The sequence below is a fragment of the Chiloscyllium punctatum genome, unplaced genomic scaffold (genome assembly GCF_047496795.1).
Source record: "Chiloscyllium punctatum isolate Juve2018m unplaced genomic scaffold, sChiPun1.3 scaffold_352, whole genome shotgun sequence".
In the NCBI taxonomy this organism is placed as follows: Eukaryota; Metazoa; Chordata; class Chondrichthyes; order Orectolobiformes; family Hemiscylliidae; genus Chiloscyllium; species Chiloscyllium punctatum.
In genome coordinates this window covers 27,269-34,085 of record NW_027310086.1, presented here as the reverse complement: position 1 = coordinate 34,085, position 6,817 = coordinate 27,269, and positions in this window count along the sequence as shown.

Here is a 6,817-nt window from a genome sequence, read left to right as displayed (position 1 = left end):
CGCAGTAATCATGATTTGAAAGTGTCGGTGTTGGACTGGAGTGTCCAAAGTTAAAAATCACGCAACACCAGGTTATAGTCCAACAGGTTTAATTGGAAGCACACTAGCTTTCGGAGAGCTGCAACTTCATCAGGTGATTGTGAAGGACAAAATTGCAAGGCACCGCATTTATAGCAAAAAATTACAGTATCATGTAACTGAAATTAGACATTGAAAAAGACCTTGATTATCTGTTGAGTCTTTCATCTGTTCGAATACCATGATAGTTTAGCTTCTTCCGTGTGTAAATCAAAAAAAAACTTATTAAAAAAGTTGCATTCTAAGGCTAACTGTAACAATTGGGTTAGCTAGACAATATGTTGAAGGTGTTAGCACCCTGTGTTCATTGTCTACGCCATGATGTTTAGATCAATTCTAATCTAAAAGGTCAGATAACAGAGTTTTACTGTATTCATGCAATTTTGGAGCAAAGTACAAAGTAACTCTGCAAGTACAAATTCACCCCCCAAAATGTATGTGTGCCTGTGGGTCTTTGTGTCTGTCTGTGCATATGTCTGTCTGGCTTGGGGGTTGTGAGTTTGAGGGAGAGTGTATATGTGTGTGTAGTGAGTGCAGTGTGCCTTAATTATGTGAGGGGGTGCACGTGTGAGTGTGAGAGTGTGTGTGTGTCTGGGGTGGGGATTTGAGAGTGTCTGTCAGAGAGGATATATGTGCCTGCATGAGTGTAGAGTGGTCTAAATCTCTGAGAGCATGCATGTATGAGTATGGGAGCATGTGTGTCTGTAAGGGTGTGTGCAAGTGTCTGTGTGCGTGTCTGTGTATATGTGTGTCCGTGTGTGTGTATGTGTGTACAGGAGTGCCTGTGTGTGTGTGTGTGTGTGTGTGTGTGTGTAGGTGTGCCTGTGTGTGTATATAGTGCAATGGTGATCACCTGTAATGTGACATGAACTCAAGGTCCCGGTTGAGGCCCTCCCTATGGGTACCGAACTTAGCTATCAGCCCCTGCTCGACCACTTTCCGCTGTTGCCTGTCCAGACGTCCGCCTTGGAGGATGGTCACCCGAAGGTCCGAGGTCAAATGTCCTGTACCGCAGAAGTGTTCCACAACTGGGAGGCAACACTTCTGGTCTGTTGAGTGTTGTGCCGTGCCCAAACATCCATTGCTGTAGTCTTTGCTCGGTTTCCCCAATGTATCATGCCTCAGGGCATCCTTGCCTGCAACGTATAAGATAGACAACGTTGGCTGAGTCACATGAGTACATGCCACGTACATGGTGGGAAGTGTCCTCACATGTAATTTTGATACCCATGTCTACATTCTGACACGTCTTGCAGCGCCTACCGTGACAGGGTTGTATGGAGTTGTCCTGAAAGCTGAGCAGCTTGCTATGAACAATGATCTGTTGGAGGTTTGGCAGTTATTTAAAGGCAAGCAGTGGAGGTATGGGGAAGGTCTTGGTGAGGTGCTCATTCTCATTGATAATGTGTTGCAGGTCACGAAGGACATGGCGTAGTTTTTCATCTCCTGGGAAATACTTAACAATGAAGGGTACCCTGTCGGTTGCCACAGCAAGGAACCATAATGACCTCCTCAGGAGACAGACACGTGCTGCAACCGACAGGGTACCCTTCATTGTTCAGTACTTCCCAGGAGTTGAAAAACTTCACCATGTACTTCTTGACCTGCAACACATTATCAATGAGAATGAGCACCTCACCACGACCTTCCCACACCTCCACTGTTTTCCTTTAAAGAACCGCCAAACCTCAAACAGATCATTATTCATAGAACGTTGCGGGGCTCTCAGGATAATTCCATACAACCCTGTCAGAGTAGGCGCTGCAAGACGTGTCCGATTGTGGACATGGATACCACCATTACGCGTGGGGAAACCTCCCATCAGGTACGTGGCAGGTACTAATGTAACTCAGCCAACGTTGTCTATCTTATACCTTGCAGGCAGCGATGCCCTGAGTCATGGTACATTGGTGAAACCGAGCAAAGGTTATGGCAATAGATGAATGGGCACCACACAACAATCAACAGACAGGAGGGTTCGCTCCCAGTTGGGAAACACTTCAGTGGTCCAGGACATTTGACCTCGGACCTTCGGGTGACCATCCTCCAAGGCGGACTTCGGGTGAGGCAACAGCGAAAAGTGGCCGAGCAGGGGCTGATAGCGAAGTTCCATACTCATAGCGAGGGCCTCAACCGAGACCTTAGGTTCATGTCACAATACAGGTGACTACCATTTCACTATACACACACACACACACACACACACTCACACCAACACAGAGCCACTCCTATACACTCATATACACATGGAACACACACACTCCCACACTCAGACATGCATCCTCTCAGAGACTTAGACCACTTTACACTCATGCACACACATATATCCTCTCTCTCATAGACACTGACAACCCCCCACCCCAGACACACACACATGCCCACACTCACACATACACCCCCTCACAGATTTAAGACATTCTACACTCACTACACATATATATACACTTTCTCTCACACTCACAACCCCCAACCCAAATAGACACACACACACAGACAGACACAAATATCCACACACACACCAATTGTTACATTTAACCTGAGAAAGCATATTTTAATTTTTTTTTGATTTACAAATGAAAGAATTGAAACTATCATGGTATTCGAACAGATGAAAGACTCAGTAGACAATCAAGGTATTTTTCAATGTGTAATTTCAGTTACATCACACTGTAAATGTTTGATATAAATTCTGTGCCTTGCAATTGTGTCCTCCACAATCACCCAATGAAGAAGCGACAGTCCGAAAGCTAGTTTGCTTCCAGTTAAACCTGTTTGACGAGAACCTGGTGTTGTGTGATTTTTAACTTCACAGTATGGGTGGTAGAGATAGACCAGGGAACTATAGGCGAACAAGTATTAGATCACTGTTAAGGAAACTACTGCAAAAAAAAAGGAGAAAATTGAGCTCCAGTCAGAGTAGCAAGGTTTGATCAGGGATAATCATCATGATTTTATCAGAAGAAAGTCACATCTAATGAATTTGATTGAAATGTTTGAGGAGGTCGCTTATCTAGTTTTGCAGCAAGGCCTTTGACAAAGCCCCATATGGGAAAATTTAAAATAAAGTAAAGTCTCATGCAATCAAGGCTAACGTGACAAGTAACAACGAAAAGTTTCTTAGTGTCAGGAGACAGTGGGTGGTGGGATAAGGCTGTTTATGTGACTGGTGACCAGTGTCTCCTGGTGTACCACGGGGATCAGTGATGTGTCCCTTATTATTTGTGGTATTTATAAATGGTGCAGATGTGAATGAAGGGGGTGGGTGAAGGGGGTCGGGTTGTGATAAGTAAGTTTGTGTTTGCCCGGTTGGTTGGCAATGAGGAGAAAGGTCTTATGTTACAGGAAGATACAGATAGAATGGTCAGGTAGTCAGATCAAGGGCAGATGGAACGTAACCCTGATAAATATGAGGTGATACACTGTGGAAGAAGGAACCAGACAGGGAGTGCTCAATGAATGGCAGCACATTGGGAAGCTCAGAGGGTGCTTCTCCACTCATCACTGAATGGGACTGAGCAGGGTAATGGACTAGTTAAGAACTGGACCTTAGGTGTAGCGTTTATCAATCAGGGCGTAGATTATAAGAGCTATACAGGCTTTGGTTAGGCCAAGATGGAGTACTGCATGTAGCTCTAGAAGCCACTTAAAAGGAAGGATATGGTTGTACAGGATGGTATGCAGAGGAGATTCACCAGGATGTTCCCTGTGATGGAGCATATCAGCTATGGAGAGAAGCTGGCCAAGCTCGGGTTGTTTACTTTGGATCAGAGAAAGCTGAGGGGGATGTGATTCAGGAGGCAAAGATTATGAGAAGCATGGACATGGATGGATAGACAGCAGCTGTTCCTTTTAGTCAGAGAGTCGAGAACAAGTGAGCACACTTCTGAAGTGAAAGGTTTGAGAATTAGAGGGAATTTGAAGATTCTTGTTTGCCCAGAGGCTGTTGGGGTCTGGAATGCACTTCCTGAGAGCGGAGTTATCACAGGTAACCTCACAACCACCAAAAAGTACTTGAACGAGCACGTGGAAGTGTCATAACATTCCCTGCTATTGGACGGGCGTTGGAAAGTGGGACTAATATAGAACGTGCTATATTTCTGTTGGTCTATGCTCTTGTGAGTGTATGGTGTGGAAGGTCAATTATTGAGTAGCTAAAGGCAGGAATTGATGGGTTTCTGAAGAGTATATTCACAAGGGTTATAAGAGTGAACTGTAATAGCTTGTCAAATCATATCAATGTGAGAAGTATGAGAAAACAAGTGTGGATTCCTTACAATCTGAAACCAGAGACTGGGCAATGGAGAACATGGAAATGGCAGAACTATGAAACAGTTACTTCAGTTCTGTCTTCACAGAACTTTCTAACAATACGAGAAAAACCAATTCGGGTGTGGAAAAGGGTTCTAGTACATGGAACATAGAACATAGTAAATCAAGGATTTAGGAGAAATTATTGGGACTGAAAGTAATGGTCAGAAACAACAGTAACACGGATTTATGAAATGGGGATTATGTTTGAGAAACGGTCTGGGAGACAAGTATTTGGTTTTTCAGGAAAGTTTTGGGAAAGCTAGTTTGCAAAATAAAATCTGAGTGGATTGGGGCGAATATATGGCCATGTTTCTAGAATGGGACAGCTGGGAGGAAACAGTGAATCGAAATAAACAGACTCGTCAAGCAACAACCTGACATTGTCTGTAAGGTACGATTCAGTGAGTATGACTATATCCCAGACACACCATCACCTTCCCCGGATATTTCCTGTCTCACCAGGAGAAGAGACAGAGAACAGCCATGGAATTCCTAGAGGCATGGCACTCATCCACAGATTCAACCAATAAGCACATTGACCTGGACCGAATATACCAACCACTGCAGCGGACAGCTGGAACTGACAACCGGAAGCGGCAGATACAAATCACTATAAATGCCGGAGGAAAGATCACAGAAGCGCATCACAGGAGGTCCCCAAGCACTGAGGATGTCACCTAGACAGGGGATGAAACATCTGCAACACAAATTCCCAGCTCGGCGAACAGAACCAAAACAACGAGCACCCGAGCTACAAATCTTCTCACAAACTTAGAACAGACACAGCAGAAGTGGCAGCGCAATCAGATACAATTGGAACGGAATTGCTCTGGGAGTCCTCAACAGTGAATCTGTATCCCATGAAGTCTTATGGTGTTAGTTTACCTTTGGGAAAAAAAACCTCCTGCTGATTACGATGTACCAACCTCTCTTAACTGATGAATCAGTACTCCTCCATGCCGAACAACACTTGGAGGAAGCCCCGAACGTAGCAAGGACACAAATTTGTACTCTGGGTGGGGGATTTCAATGTTCACGACCACGTGGGGCTCAGCTGCAGCATTACTGATCGAGCTGTTGGGGTTCTAAAGGATATAAATGCTAGACTGGGTCTGACACATTTGGTGAAGGAACTAACAAGAGGGAAGAAACATATTTGACCTCATCCGTACTAATCTGCCAGTTGCAGAAGTATCTCTCCATGACAGTATCTGTAAAAGTGACCACCGCATAGTCATTATGGAGACAAAGTCACACCTTCACATTGAGAATAGCCTCCATCATACTGGGTGACACTGTCACCGTACTAAATAGGACAGACATCGAACAGATCTAGCAGTTCAATTTTGGGTTTCCATAAGGTGTTGTGAGTCATCAACTGTACAACCTCATGGCCTGGCATATCCCCCTTGCAACAATTACCATCAAGCCAGAGGATCAACCCTGGAACAATGGAGTGTGCAGGATGGCAGGAGCAGCACTGGGATTACCTGAAAATGAGGTGTCAGCCTGACGAAACCACCACACAAGACAACTTGTGCGCCAAACAGCATAAGCAATCAGTAATAGAGAGAGCTATGTGATCCCAAAAGCAACGGATCAGATCTAAGATCTGCAGTTCTTTCACATCTCGTCGAGGAATGGTAGGGACAATCAAACAAGTCATTGGAGGAGGAGATTCCACAAATATCACCATTCTTAATGATGCAATAGCCCAGCACTTCAGTGCAAAAGATAAGGTTGATGCATTCACAACAATCTTCAGTCAGAAATGCTGAGTGGATGATCCATCTTGGCCTCCTTCAGTGTTCCTCAGTAATTCAGTTACCAGTCATCAGCAATTCCATTTAGTCCACGCAATGTCCAGAAACGGTTGTAGACACTGGATACTTCAAAGGGTACATACCCTGACTACATTCTGGCTATAGTACTGAAAACTTGTGCTCGAGAACTTGCCACGTTCCTAGCCAAGCAGTTCCCATACACTTGCAACAACAACATTTACCTGATTGTGTGGAAAAGTACCCAAGAATCTCCTATACATAAAAAGCAGAACAAATCCAATCCAGCCAATTACCAACCCATCAGTCTACTCTCAATCATTAGTAAAGTGATGGAAGGTGTCAGTCCTTTCAAGCAGCACCTGCTCAGCAATAACCTGGTCAATGACGCCAGTTTGGACTCCACCAGAGCCACTCAGCTCCTGACCTCATTACCTCAAACATGGACAAAAGAGCTGAATTCCAGAGGTGGGGTGAGAGAGACAGGGCTTTAAATCAAGGCTGCCTTCGACCAAGTGTGGGATCAAGTGGCCTTAGCAAAACTGCAATCAATGGGTATCCGGGTCAAACTCCTCGCTGGTACGAATCATACCTGACACGTAGGAAGATGGTCATGGCTGATGAAGGCCAGTCAACTCAGCTCCAGG